The following is a 16,675-nucleotide window of genomic DNA, read 5'->3' on the forward strand; positions in this document are numbered from 1 at the left end:
TTTATCCCTTCAATAAACTGATCTTGCCTCTTTTCTTTTTTTATACGACGATCAATATATTATTGATTATTAATATTATAATAATATCATTATAATAGTGATAATAAACTGGTAATAACATAATAATAATAATAACAATAATAATAATAATTTTACGAAACTCGAATTATAAGTTCAATAATTTATATTACTAAAAATCTTTACTAATTTTTACTCATTTTCCTCTACAACTTGAGTAAAAGTTTTAAAACTATTAAAAGAATAGTAAAATTTTGCTAAGAATTATTTAAGATTAAGATTATTAATTCTTTAAGAATTTTTAATTCGACTGTTCAATTCTGAATTAGTCATTTTTGAATAAATAAAAAAGACCCGATTTGATTATTATTAAACAAATCAGTAAACTTTTGACTAATTTTTAGTAAAAAGCTATTAATTGTTAGTAGAAAATTACTCTCTAAATTTGAATTAGTAAAAATGTTTACTAATTTGAATTAGTGACTGACTTTTTGCTTTTGAATTAGTAAATTTTACTAATAAGTAGTTATTTGTACTTATGAAATAGTAAAATTTACTAATTCAAAAGCAAAAAGTCAGTCACTAATTCAAATTAGTAAACATTTTTACTAATTCAAATTTAGAGAGTAATAACTTTTTTTTTAACACTACTAATTAATTTATATAATATAGTTTTGAAACTATTTTGTATAATATTTTTTGTATTTTTTGTACTAAATTTTAATTATTTAGAAATTTGCCAATTACATAAAATCGAAAAATATAAAATTAACAATTTTTAAAACTAATTTTTAGAATCTTTTATTATAATTTTTTAAAAATCAATTATCTTCAATACTAATAATACTTCAATAGAAATTTAGATTTGCATTCAGACTGCCGATTCGTTTACTAAATAAATAATAAAGATTTTAGATAGAAAATCACTAATTTTGTACTGAAATATTTATTATGCACTAATTACATTTAAAGAGAGTACTATTATTATTACCAAATATTGATCTAAAGTTTGTAAATTTTTAATAAAGTTTAAGCTTTTAAATTTAGTAAAATTTTCAATAGAGTTTTATAAAATAATTTATACCAAATGGAATAGTATATATAGAATTTGAACAAAAGTTAGTGGAAATGCTTTAAAAAAATTTGAATTAGTACAACTTTTTAAATAAATTTAGACTTAGAGAGCAGGGCTCTTAAATTTCTGAATATTCCTTCAAAGTCCAAAGTTTTATGAAGCTATTAAAAAATTTCGAACTCTTCATAACTGAAATTTATATTTTGAATTGAGTAAATTCGAGGTATTATCACAATAAAATCTCCTGTGTCAATAAAAATACATCGTTATTATTTATTGATCTTCATTAATTTTCTCTAGTATTAAAAAATTTAACTTTTCTCAGAAGTTATATTAATTAATTACTCTGAATTTTTTTAACTTCTCGAGAGAAGTGCCTTAATTTTGCATATACATAAACTGAGAAAATAATGTCTCTCTCATCCGAATTTTCAGCCTCTCATATCCTTATAATATTCACGTACTTGAAAAATATAATTCTCGAAAGGAAAAAAAAAGAAAAAAATTTAAAAAGTTAATGTGTCAGGTCAGCAGCCATATTTTTCTGAATATATGTATACACGTATAATCTATATACATAGGCAAAGATAATTATTTTCCTTTGTGTTATATTCCGTGGGACCAATACAAGACGCCATGTGGAGAAGGTTGGGCCATATAGTCTCTCTATATCGTTTGCGTTTCGACCTCAGCTCTTAAATTAGGAGGGGAAAAATGGTGCTCCTCTTCTTTTGATGTTTGGAAAAAAAACTTCACGTCTATAGGTGTTTTTTTGTTTGAGTGTATACGTGTGTGTTTGTGTGTGTGTGTGTTGGACGTTTCTCTCTCTTTTTTTTTCTCTCCCTTTCGCGCAGTATAAGCACCGGTGTCGAAGTGTCGGTGGTGAGTTCGGGCAGGGCGATGAGTCCATAAAACCATGGCTAGAGCGAGTCAGACATAAAAAAAAGAAGATGGAGAAAAAGACAATTTACTGGCTTCTGAGTAAAAGAGCATAAAACGTGAAAGAGCGAGATAGAAGGATGCATTTAACGCATCTGTTGATCGCCATAAGGCCAAGGCAGACAACGCCCGGTTTCCCCTCTTTTGCTCTTTTCAATGGCGGATATACACAATCGTGTTGAATCAATTCTGTTAGAAACAAATTCATCTTCCAAAGGAATAATAATAACATGTTCATAATTGTCACTCATTTGCTGTAGGGAAATTCCTCAAAGTCCATAGTTTTCTGGAAAGTATGAAAATTGATACAAAAAATTTACATTAAGAACAATAGTTTTTTAATGCTATAATTATAAAATAAATAATTTTTGTTTAAGTAAATAAATTTAAATTTAAAAAAACGAGAAAAGATTGCGGTATAGAAAATGTATAAAATATGTACGAAACGATCGATTGAAATGGCTTCATCTAAAAATGTAAATCTATAATGATGATGACTGTAAGCGAAAAAAAAGAAACGAGAAATGTGCCGACTTGCCAGACAACAACACCAACATATATTCAAATATCCATAGATTTTAAAAGTTGTCCGTTAAATTTTTATACTCGGGACTTATCAGCGGGATACGCGGCAAAAAGAAATTTATATGAGGTTGATGTATTTGTTTAGAAATTCCTGCTTAATAGGCCCATTAAAAATTCTACTGTGGGGGGGATTTTATCATAAAATTGATATTTAACATATTCAAGTGATTTATGATTTTTACTTCTAAGCTAACTTTTGTCTATTAATATAAAATATCTGTTTATTATATTAATTATTACATACTAATTTTATTGAGGTAATAACTCTTATTATTTTCGGTTATCTGTCTGCTTTCTATTTTTGAAAAAACGACAAAACATTTTCGTTTTCTGCTTTCTATTTAAGACCTTATTCTCATACTTTATGAGAATGGAAAAAAGGGAAGAAGTCAATATTCTGTCTGATGGATATCGGGGAAAAGTTGCAATGAAAAACAAAATCAAATTTTTGTGATTTGTGATATATAGTATTTTTTCGAAAAACGAGTGACAATGACATATTTTATCATCACATATATGATGAAAGTCACGTATGTATATAAAGAGAGAATAGCATTTTGTAAATTACTGCAAAGAATTGCTGCTGCTGCGTTGCTCCTTCAACTTAAAGTTCTTTCTTCCGCCAGCAACTTTTCCTGTCATACAATGAATTGTATATAACTATATATACAATGTATATTGCTTAGAGAATATACATTTAATGTTTTACCCCTTCATTACTCTAGAATATACTCTGGTCTTATAATAATTTCTTTTTTTCCAAGAAGTATACATATATATTTCCCCTTTCATTTTATCATGCGCGCGCGGTCATATCACTTTACAAGAAATGATCTTACTACGTGATCAGAAATTTTGCTCGAATAGGTCAACTTGATCTTCGATCAGCCTGACATCCCCATGGGGATGATCGGAATGATTATCAAGATATTCTCGTGGGAAATGAAAACAGGTTTCACAAGATCAAACAGAAAGTATATAAGAGAGAGAGAGAGAGACGCTCTGCAATCTTCAGGAGTCGCGCAAAAGAATTTGAAAGAGAGGCCTTTTGCGCGCATTATCGACATTGAAAAACGATTGTAAATAACATACATCAAGTCGTAATGATCCTTTGTAAAATACGCGCGATTTTACCAGTTTACCTTTTTTGTAATTTTCTTTTGCCGCAGAATTCAGGTTAATTTTCTATTATACAAAGAGTTTTATATTAAAGAATATTCTGTATTATATGCACTGTTAGAAATTTCGGGAATTTTTCTTAAACTTTTGTATGGAAATTTTCCTAAAATGTGTTAAAATTAATTATACATAGAAAAATTATGATTTTTAATAATAATAAATTTCAAAAATGATGTCTATAGTGTTAAAATTCACATTGAAAAGTATTTTTAACAATAATAGTTCCTATTTGCATAACATTAAAAGCATAGTTTTGGTTGCAAAGCAACATAATTCAATAACTTAAAACATCATTTTATATAATTATGAAGCATAAATGCAGCATAATTTGGTAACTACCCAATGGGAAATGCCAGTGTAGTGTCGATGTTCACCACTGGCTTAGTACTCAGACGATTGTTCGGCGTAGTCTAGCCGAGCCTCGACAATTAGTGCTGGCGCAGTACAGAATTTTTGTTTCGCCAAAGCTTGGACAAGCCTCGGCGGGAAGTGCTGGCTGAGTATAGAAAAATTGTTCACGACGCTCTTTGCCAACATTGCTTTTTTGACATAAACTTGAAAAAAATTATAAAAAAAGTTTATGAATGTTTATAAATATAAATTTATTGAAAAAAATTAATATTTTACTTTTCAGTTGTTCATTTTTTATTCTTATTAAATTTAATAATAACAATTTAAAACAATTGTCTAATTTTGTAAATAATAAATTATTTAAAAAAATTAAAATTAGAAACAAAATTTAAACTTTAATCTCAATAATAATTTGGTTCCTATTAAAATACTATTATACTTCTTACTATGAATAAAAATTTATTAAAAAATTACCACGTAATTTAAGAATTACGTAAAATGTTAAATGCAATAAGTAAAGTAATTTAATTTAATTATTAAAAATTTAGTTTAATTTATTTTATTTCAATTTATTATTTCTAACGTATCTCAATTTTGTTCTCATCTTTGACTCAATAATTGTATGTCTGAATGATACTGAGATATTAATACTTTACTGTACACATGTGTCGTTAGCATAGTGGTTAGAGCGTTAGTCTGTTAGTCCGTAGGTCGTAGGTTCGATTCCCCTAGTCAGCAATTTTGTTTATTTTCATAGGTTTGCGATATTTCTAGATTCCAATCGTTAGGTACTAAAATATGAAAATCTAATGCACACTTACTGTAATTGTTTATTATTTAATTTTTAAATGTTATAAACAATTTTTTCTACTTTCTTTACTATATCCGCATTGTTAGTCTCCATCTTTAATACAATTTCTTTAAGAAGAGAAATATTTTATGAATAATAACTATTTATTAATATTATTTACCATTTTGTTGTTAAATTATTTATAATTACTAATTTACGACTAATTAATAACAATACGGCATTTATTGCGGCAATATTCTCAGCCAGCACTGGTCCAGTGCTGTCTGGCAGCACTGACAGACAGTACTTCGGCAGCACCAGACGGCGTTATCATCCCAGTGCCATGCCAGTGCTGGCTCTCAGCCTTGCCGCCAGTGCTGCTAGTGCTGGCGCAGTACTACGCCAGTTGTAAATTTCCCATTGGGTATAGAGCTAGATTTTTGTATTTATATGTTTAAATGTTTTATTTATAAAAAATTTTCAATTCTATAAGCATTAACAAAAGAATTTCAATTAGCTATTAAAAAAATTAAACCATCAAAATTAGTTTTACTATATACATCTTTGTAATTTTTTAATGTGTTATCTACAATTAGAGATGATACTGCAACAATAGGCGCAAACAAGTTTCTAATTGTAAATTCATTTTTAAAATTAAGTACCTATATTTTTTATAAATATTAAGTGGAAGAACAAATTTTTAAATGCAAAGCATATATTAAAAACATAATTAAAATCATCTTTAAGAGCACAATTATAGCACAATTAATGGACATTATTTAAGAGCATAATTAAGGCATATATGATAATATTTTGCAAGCAACATTCGTTTCGAACAAAAGCATGAAGTTCCTACTGTATACTTATTAATAAGATTTCATCAGAGTTGCGACAAAAGTCAGGAAAATAAAGGTCAGGCAAACCAAAAAAATGTCAGATTCTGTTAAGGGGTCATACACAAACTACGTAAGGCTTTAAGGGGAGAGGGGGGGGGTCAAGTTAAATCTTACGAACAGCAGAAAAAATGGCGCTAATGTATAGAAAATGTCTTACGATGGGGGGGGGGGGGGTCAAAATTTCTGAAAATATGCCTTACGTAGTTTGTGAACGGCCCCTAATGTTAGAAATAATAGCCAAAAGTTGAAAATACAATTTATCGTAAACTTTTAAATTAGAAGAGAATGGAAGAGCGAAATCCTTGTTCAGAAATTATTAGGAAGATACGATTTAATCCCTTGTCATATCAGGGGATTTGTGCGGATACCAAGTATATATGTATAGTTAGTTTATATATGTATATTTATATACACGTATTAGCAATGTCAGATGGTTTGAGAATATACCCAAGTACTTGAATGATGAAACGGTGCAACTCTCGGCAATTTGACTTACGACATTTTGAAAGCAAGCCGACCGTTTGTAGGCGTGTGTTGAAACGTTGGGATGTCGGACGGGTTTTGCGTGGGCCTACCATAGCATATTACATCTGGGTTCGAGTTATATGAGAGAGAACATGAAAGAGTGAGAGAGGAAACAAGAAGGAGAGAAAAAGAGAGAGAGAGAGAGAGTACTTATGATGGACGAGACAGGTGATTATGCGTGTGGAAACTACCAGGAACACATGCTTCAATTCATACATACCATGAGGTTAAGCATCGTCTTCATACAAGGGATTACATCCTGACGATGGGTATCACCTCGAGCTTTTTCAATTCTCTAATTCGTGATCTTCTCTTTTTATCAACGTTTACTCTCATTTACTTCCCTCCGTTTCATATACAGCGTTTGTGTAACTTTAATACACGCATTTATATAAATCGTGCTTCTTTTAATCGGCTCGGACACCTCTTTTATCCGTTGATTACTTGCACCTTTTGTGTGTAATTGAAAATACGGATGAAAAATCGTTTCTCTAATCTGTTTTCATTTAGGAAAAATTAGCTCTGGAAGTTGATCCGCATTCCGATATAAGTTCCTGATAAATTTATCGCATTTTTTCTTATGGCATGTGACGCTGTTAAAGTTGACTGAAAATTGGATCAATTGGGATTTAGGGATAAACCTTAACGGCACCCGGATGTTCAGATTATTCAGCAGGGAGTCTAGGGTTGTTTAGTTATACTACCGGAAATGTTGTTGTCCTGAATGCACTAATTGCGTGGATTTTCTAAAAAGTTCTTAATTTCCGAAAGTCGCAATTTTTTGCAATTGCAGTCACTCCGCAAATTCTTTCGAAGTCTATCTGAAGAAATTTCGGAAACCTTTCCACTTGGGAAAGTATTGGATACTATAAGTATCCAATACTTTCCCAAGTGGAAAGGTTTCCGTTTTCTAAGGATATCAAATTGAGACAAAAAACGAATCAAAAGTGTTGCGAAGCAACATTTTGATTCGTTTTTTGTCTCAATTTGGAAATTAAAAAAGAAAAAAAAGGATGAAGAAAGAAAGAACTTTTATATGAGAGGGAAAAAATAAAAGTTTCACTCCCAAAGACATGAATATATTGAATAGAACAAAAGAGTACAAAATCCGTGTATAAATTAATCTTTCAAATCGAAGTCGTATATATATTTGAAACTCATATCCTTTGAGGATAACATAACAACTTTAGGAAGACGTAGGTGAGTTACGTGATCGTCTGACAGCTTGACAGGCAGACGTTAACGATCCACGATTTCCATCGCGCGCGGGATTTCTCGCGCGATGCCGAGAGAGGTGACAGGTTCTCTTTCCTGTATAAAGAAGAGCCAAATCGTTCTGTCTCTCGTGACGATCATCCTTGCGAGATCGTCGATCTATAACCACTCACACACACACGGACAACAAACACTCTCGTCCCACGAGATCAATCGATCGATCATGAATTCCGCAAACTTCTTTGCCCGCAACGATGTTTGTTGTTTGTCGCAAACAGCAATCGTGCTGAACCTGTATATCAATCCATATCCTATATATATAGTATATACAATATACACGAGAGGAAACTCTTGTGCAAAAATTCTTATAATAGGAGAAATGATTCCCCTTCGGCCATTTTTGGTCGATTCGTTAATTAATCTCGAGAGTCTAGCGTGAAAGCTATTAGTTCTTGTCAACATGGAAGGTGTATAGTTTCATCGAGAAAGAAGGGAAGGGAGGATGGAATATAGTATGGCGGCGGCCACTCACGCAAACGGTGCTGAGCGTTTTTTGAATATTTCAACTTCCTTATGCTGTATGTGTATATACACTTTTGAAGAAAAGCAAGAAAACGTAATTACTTTTCGAGTAGAAATCTCTTATGGAGTTTGTGTAAATAAATCAATAGGACTGTGAATCGACTGACAAGTTTCTGACCTGGGAAAAAGTTTGTATACTTTTTCTCTTATCTAATTGAGTATATAGGTATAGACTATAGAGTAGAGTTTTATCTTCTTTCTCAATCTTCAGATAGTCTTTTTCTTCTAAGTGAAAACTATCACTAGCTTTTTACTGTTTGGCGACAAATTGAAGAAATTCAGATTAGAAGTGGGGGTAAATGTGTTACGATTGGTGTTCGCGCGCATATAGGGAGTAGGGATAGACGAATTACCATTGGAGCTTGCGCGCTGTCCCTACTTTTGCTGGATTGCGCGCGCACGCGGGTAGTGGGGAGAAACTCGTAACGATTGGTATTCGCTCTCTATCCCCACGCCTTCAGAATTCGATGGTCGCAATTTTCAATCTAAAAACGCTGTTTTAGTCTAAAAACTAGATTTTAATTGATTTATATTACAATTAATAACCAAGAAACTTTTCTACAATACTTCTTATCATACAAACAACAGTTTTTTGTTGTTTTTAAGGGTTGCTGCAGGTCAGGAAAAAGTCAGGAATTTTTATTAAAAATAATGGAAAAACTTAAATTTTTAGAATTCATAAAATAATTCTGAATTTTGGTGTCTTTTTCGTTTGCCTTATAATGAAATTACCACGAATTCTATAATATACAAAACCTTTCTATTTCGGACAATGATTTTTTTTAAACAACTTAATTCTTGAAGAACCATTATAAAATTATTATTTATAAATTATTTAAAGAATAATTTTACAAAATTTATAAAATTAATTGTGAAATGTGTAAGTATACTTACACATTTCACAATTGATTGAATTTTTAAAAAGTTGCATTTACAATTTCGATAAATAGATAAACTTCAAAAGGTTTCAATTTTTAAATTTTAGAAAATTTCAATTTTTATCTATTTACTAATTTATTCATTTATTTAGATACAAAAACAATATATTTTAAATAAATTTCATTAAAATTTTTAATTATAACTTAGATTTTTGAAAAATTTTAATAATTCAAATTCTTCTAAAATTAGTTCAATTTTTTAATATGCATTTCATTAATTATTATAAATAATGGATTTGTATAAGAATTTTAGTTAAAAACTCTTTAAAAAATAATTTAATTTTAAAAAAATTACAAATCATTGCAGAAATTCAATTATTTTTTCAAAAGTAATAAAATTCTTTACTGAAATTCAATTATGTTTAAAAATTACGAAAAATCTTCATCAAAATTTCAATTATCTTTATAAATAGTAAAATTCTCCGAAATTCAATTATTTTCAAATATTTAATAAAATTCTTTGCAAAATTTCAATTATTTTCAAAAAATTTCCTCAATTCAATGATTTCCAATATATCTACACGGAAAAAAATCAGCCTAATAATGCATAGAGTCTATTGGTTCGATTTTTACATGAGCCCATTTTGCAAATATCACACAGGAGTTTACTAAAAATGCATGGCTCGTGTGACTTTTGCTACAGCACCATGCGAAAATAGGATGGATTCCAAGCTAATCACGCAATGGTAGTGTGCGTGCAATATACGCAACAGACGCTCATGTGTTGTTAGCCCAGTATTTTTTTCCGTGTATTACTTTAATAAAATTATCCAAAAGAATTCGATAATTTAACAAAAAATTTAATGAAATTCTATATGCAAACCTTTAATTATTTTCATAAAATAATAAAAATGTGACAGAAATTCCATTATTTACAAATTTTTTATAAAATAAAACTGATTAGGGGAGACTGGGGCGAAAAGTCAAACTGCCAAAACCGTTAAAATTCATTATCTTTCGAACGAAAATAGTTAGAGCATTGCAATTTTAATTATAGAAGGGTGTTATCACCCTAAATAAATGTCCGGAGTTGTGTGCAATTCTGTTCATTTTTGTGGTGTCGATATTGAAAGTTTTTTTTCAACACATACTTTTGAAAATTTTTTCGAAAAAGAAAATATCAACTTTTTAGTATATTTTTTGAATTTATTCTCATCGCGATTTTTTTAGATCCTTATTTAGGTCCCCTGAAGAGATATCTAAAGGTATTTGCTAAATATCTTTAGTCAGATTTTTTATATTTGTTGTTAAAGCGAAAAACGCACCCTGAGGCGAAAAGTTAAATAATGGGTGGGGCGAAAAGTTAAATGTATTTTTGCGTGTTGTTAAAAAATTTTTTTATATTTTTCGTTTTTTTTGGGTTTATTTGTTTAAAAATTATTTATTTGACATTGGGCAAGTATACTCTGTAAAAAATCAAGACTGTTCACGTGAAATAAACCAAAAAAAAATTTTTTTTTTTTGAAATTTCAATTTTTTAACTTTACAACTATTCTAAAGCTTTTGTTAAATAAACAAAGATCTTTTATTTACTAAATTACTTGTTTACGTATATACTTTAACTTATCTACTACTTATCACCAATCAGAAAATAGTTTTAGTAGGCTAAAAAAACAAAATTTTCAAAAAAGGACAAAACATGTATTTTATTCGAAAATATCAGGAACTTTTTTATTGAAAGTTGTAGAGGACAAATATTTGCATCCAAATTGACAAAAAAAAATCATTTATGCAAAATTTAACATTTCGCCCCAGTCTCCCCTACAGAATTGCAATTATTTTAATATAATTTTAATTGAATTCCTCGAAAAATGCAATTATTCTTAAAAATTTGTTGATAAAATTCTTTACGAGAATTCAATGTTAATATGAAACATTTAGTCATTCAATAGATTATTGATGTTTTTAAATAATTTTACAATTAAAAAATTTATATTTAAATGCAACAGAATATTTTTTTAAGTACCTATCTTTTTTAAAGTGAATCACAATATTTTTTACGGTCAGGGAAAATGTCAGAATTTTGTCTGGAAATCAGGGAAAAACAAAATTAAATCTTTAATGGCAACCCTGTTTTTTCTGTTACTTTATATTATATATTATGTGTTTAATTTTTCTCTCATCTGGTTGAGATTGTTTTCTCTCAATTGCGTGTATAATTGAAAAGTATTTCATGAAAAGCAAACAAAGAATTAAAGTATACAGTGTATTGCCATCGAAGGAAACCCGCTACTAGAAATGTAACGTATATACCCGTGCAGAAATTTTGACCGGGGCCAGATCGGGGCCAGATCGGGACAAACCGGGCCCCGATCTGGCAACCCGACCTGGCCCCGGCCTGGTTGAAACACTAAAACCGACCGGGGCCATGGCACTTTGCCCGATCTGGCCGCCCTGTCGGGACCCGGTCGGGGCCATGGGATTTCCCCCGATCTTTTCGCTACCCAGGTAGAATTCCAATACTGACTGCATTTTATTATATTAAAGCTTGTTATTTGATTATTAAAGAATGGGGAGTATTTACTTCAATATTAATGATTATTATTAATATTTTTGTAGTAAATAAACTTTTATGAGTGTCATTAAAAATGTAAATAGTTATTAGAATTGCTTTTATTGGACTAAGTTTTTAAAAAAAATATTTTTCTTATTTTCTTTCATTAATTTAGACAGACTATCTTATTTAAATTAATAATTATTTATAATTATTATTATTGTTAATAATTATTTAAACCTATACTTTATGTAACATTATTAAGAATTATACACAAAACACTTAAAACTAAGACGGAAAAATATCGCACGCACGGGGGACCGAACCCTAGACCTCGAGGACGCAAGTCGAATACACATACCGCATAGCCACGCAAGCTTGGAAGCGACCTCGCTTAAACTTCCTTTTGAATCATGGGACCGTTATATACAGTGTTATCATAATAAATTGACTGTATCATATTTATTTATAGAAAAATTATTAAAAATGTATGTTATATATATATATATATATATATATATATATATATATATAATAATAATAATATGGTAAAAATTGTTAATTTAATTATTTATTCTATATTATTTATAATTTAACTATTTTTTAAAATAATAAAAATTTTTTCATTATTAATAATTCACAATAATACTAAAAATTATTAATTAATAATAATTTATTTTTTTGCCTTAAACATGGAATTTCAATTTAAGTGTGAAAAACAATTAAGAGTTTTTAAGAGTTATAAATGTCAAAAATAATATGTTAATATTATAACCACAAAAAAATTTAACATTTTAGGCAATATTTTTGGTTATCACCATGATAACATCGACAAATGGTTCACCTTCGACAATTGGTGCGTTTGTCCTATTGTTTTAAATTAAAGGAGAATAAATTCTTAAGACATCCCTCGAGGACAATTTTTGAGTTTTTAATTGTTTATAATTTTTATTTTCAAATTTCAATCAAAGTTAACAAATTAACACAATTTTTTAAAAACGGACGTTTATTTTCTTATTCCGTTACTGCACATGCTCTAAATCAGTTCAAATTAATCCAATATTACCAGCAGACAATTAAAAACCCATAAAGTAATATATTTCAATTGTCATAAACAACATTAATTAACAAATAGTTAACTTATGATCCTGTCCAACAGAAAATTTTTGTTGCAAATTTTCTTTTTTACTTAGGTTCTTTTAAAGAATATATGTCTTTTTTGCTTATAATATAACTTATTTAAATATTTAATATTATATATCCGTGGTCTTTTAACATTATCTAAATAAAAAAGTAAACGTGAAAAAAAAATTTTTGGTGGAAAGGAACAAAAATTAACTATTTGTTAATTAATATTATTTGTAACCATTTAAATAAGTTATTTTTTAAACAAAAAGGACACATATTTTTAAAATGAACTTAAATTAAAAAGTAGACGTGAAAAAAAATTTTTTTGGTGGACAGGAGCATAAGTTACATAACTATTTGTTATTTAATATATTGTTTATAACAATTTAAATAAGTTATTTTTTAATCAAAAAGGACAAATATTCTTTAAATAGACTTAAATTAAAAAGAAAATGTGAAAAAAAAATTTTTAGTGGAATAGGAATCAATGTTAACTATTTGTTAATTAATATTGTTTATAACAATTTAAATAAGTTATTTTATAATCAAAAAGGGCAAATATTCTTTAAATGAACTTAAATTAAAAAGAAAAGGTAAAAAAAACATTTTTTAGTGGAAAGAAATCAAAGTTAACTATTTGTTAATTAATATTGTTTATAACAATTGATATAAATTACTTTCTGTTTTATTAATTATATGGTGGTCATATTGTATTAATTTGAACTGATTCAGATCATATGCAGCAACGGAATAAGAAAATAAGCCTCCTTTTTTGAAAAATTGTATTAATTTGTTAACTTTGATTGAAAATAAAAATTATAAACAATTAAGAACTAAAAAATTGACCTTAAGGGATGTCTTAAGAATTTATTCGCCTTTAATTTAAAATAAAGAATACTGAAACCGGTTAAGAATTGTAGGCTGTAGACAGTTTTGAACAGTAAATTGTAAAAAAAATCCCATTGTGCGCTGTTTGTAGATCCTTGGGCAAACCCGGTCTGGTCCTGGTCGGGGCCACGAAGTCGGGGCCAGATCATGAAATCCCGACCGGGGCCAGGGCGGTAATCGGGAACAAAAGTGGCGATTTCTGCACGGGTAATATAACCGTAAGAAGTGTATACACGAAAAGTAAATAATAATTCCAAAGAAGGATGCGAACAAATCAGGCGCGTATGTCCTTAGAGACACTCAATCACAAGCGAGTGAGAAAGTCAAGTAACTAATATGGCGAAGGAAGAAATAAACGCATTGACATGTGTTTGCGAGACGATTCCAAAAGGGATGAAAAAATTAGAACTCTATATATAGCGACGATCCCGCATATAATGATCGTCAATGCGGATTCGAAAATACACAATTATTATACGCAGAGAAAAAGAAATAAGATGTCGATATATTTTCTCAACCAGTTGCCGATTCATTATATTTGGTTCAAGAACTTTCTCTCTCTCTCTCTCTCTCGCTCCTTCTTGTCCTTAGGGCACCTTCGATCATTTCAGGAACACAACCACGTGATTATTCGCAATACAAACATCGCTTTAAATGCCCTCGAGACTCGAAATTCTTTCATAAAAGGGTCCACTGTATATATTTTCGACCAAAAGTTTTTATGTTCAAAAAGAACACATTTTTTTTCTTCTATTTTGCCGAGTCATTATTGAGTTTTTGATTTTCTGCGCACAGGTAAAAATTTAAAACGCCGGATACTTTTATATATACGTATACACACCTCGTTTATTCCCGAGGCTGCGAACGTGGGTTTTATTGTAAATCTCGAAGATGTAATGATCCAGTCGCGTTGATGACAGGTAATTTATTTACTCGCACCATCAGGCAAACATTATCGAGACGTTCAAAGTGTGTCCCGTTTGAAACTATTCATTTTGACTCGATGTAAATTTGCATGTATAACGTCTTTTCGAAAGTATCACACGACTGTACAGTATATGAACATATTATTGTATTATAGAATTATTATAGGTGGGTTGCTTTTGGAATTTTACACTTTTTTAAATGATAAATTATTCCTGTTTTGTAAATGTCAAATCAATCGCAATTCGTTTTTTTAATCATTTATAATGTTAGCGCAGGCTTCGTATACTCATCTATTAAAAGCATATGCTTACTACTTTTTTACTAATTTACTAATTATACAGCAATACTATATATTCACTTCTTTTGCTACTGTTGGATACTCCTTCAATTTTTCCCCACTGGAAGTTACTTTTTATTATTTTTAAAAATATTTTCACTATTCTGAACCGTTATTTTTAACTGGTTGAAATTTAGAGGGTTAATTATTCAGTTTTAAACTATTTTTCTAAAGAAATCTCTGCGGGAAAAATATTTTTGAATTTCATAGTATATATATAATGAAAGCCCAAAAAATAAGAGGCAAAACAAATTATTCTCTTGAAATTTATCCCGCTACAATAAGCTTCAGTAGTTTGGACAAAGGATTCTGCGGGTAAAGTCTCATAATAAATTGGTGTTGAGGTATCAATACCGTGTTAGTGGTTCGCGCGTTGAATGGAGTGCGGTTTTAATAGACGAGAACACGGAGAGTTGTCGGCTATATGTATACATATATATATACCTACGATGGAATAACGATCCGTGACGAATTTAATGGACAGCTTCGCCCAGAGCCTTTTATCCCACGCGAAATTTACACGAACGAAGATGATAACAAAGGAGAAGTTAGGAGTAAAGAGGAAAGCGTGAAAATTGCGGACTCTAAACATTTATATACATGCGGTTCCTTGTCATTTTTCTCCAATTCATCAGGAAAAAAAATTTTTCGTTTTCTTGTATTTATATGTATAATATAAATATTTTCCTTTCGGTTTGTTATTATCTTCTATATGTTGGAAACAATTTTGACTTTTCTTCCAAAGAATCAATCTTCATTGTTGTTCATGAAGATCTTGGTAAATTGCTTTAATAGCTTCCTTCCTACAACAATGCATAATAATAAGTTGTGTATGTGTATACATATATATATATATATTTTATGAAAATGAATAATAAAGATGTTGTGATTTAATAGTTTATGGCTTATGGCTCAATAAAGTGAATCAATGATGGAGTTTAATTTTTATATGAACATACCAAAGATGAATTAAAATGTTTAATGGGACTTTTTTCTATTTCTTCTTTTTTCTATTTACTTATCTTTATAAATAACAAAATTCTTCTCCAAAGTTCAATTATTTTCATAAACGTCAAAAAAATTATTGTTCTAATTTCAATTATTTACAAAAAAATTTCTAATTCCAATGATTTTCAATATCTACTATTTTAATAAAATTTCCCAAAAAGAATTCCATTATTTAAAAACAATTTTAATAAAATTGTATGCAACCATTTAATTATTTTCATAAATAATAGGAATTTCACAGAAATTGAATTATTTTCATAAATAATAAATTTTCTTTAAGGTATTCAATTATTATTTTCATAAAAAAAAATTTAAAATTCTAAAAAATAATAATTGAATTAAAATGATGAAAATAATTTTGATGAAGTTACAGTAACAATATTCTTATAATATAAAATAAAGATTTTATTACTTGGTCATCTTTAATTATTATAAAACATGAAGAAATCGATCACTCCGTTTTAATTCCTGTGGAAAATCCTGTTCCAAACATAAGATTAAAAATAAGAATTGTGCAAATATTTTTCTTCTTTTTTTAAAAAAAAATAATATTTTAAGATTTGAAAGAAATCTTAAGAATTTCAAAGAAATTTTGTTTGAATCAAAGATATTTCTGCGTTGTTGTAGAGTCGAAGAAAAAATATTTCTTTGGTTTTAAGAAATCTTTTATTCGAATCAAAGAAATAAACTTTTATCTTCATATGCAAATTTAAAAAAAATATATTTTTGAAAAATATATATATATTTTTTTTTTATTGTTTTTGACAGAACAAATTATTTATTTAAATTCATTACTAGAA

Source organism: Leptopilina heterotoma, unplaced genomic scaffold, assembly GCF_015476425.1.
Source record: "Leptopilina heterotoma isolate Lh14 unplaced genomic scaffold, ASM1547642v1 Lhet_27, whole genome shotgun sequence".
Classification (NCBI taxonomy): Eukaryota; Metazoa; Arthropoda; class Insecta; order Hymenoptera; family Figitidae; genus Leptopilina; species Leptopilina heterotoma.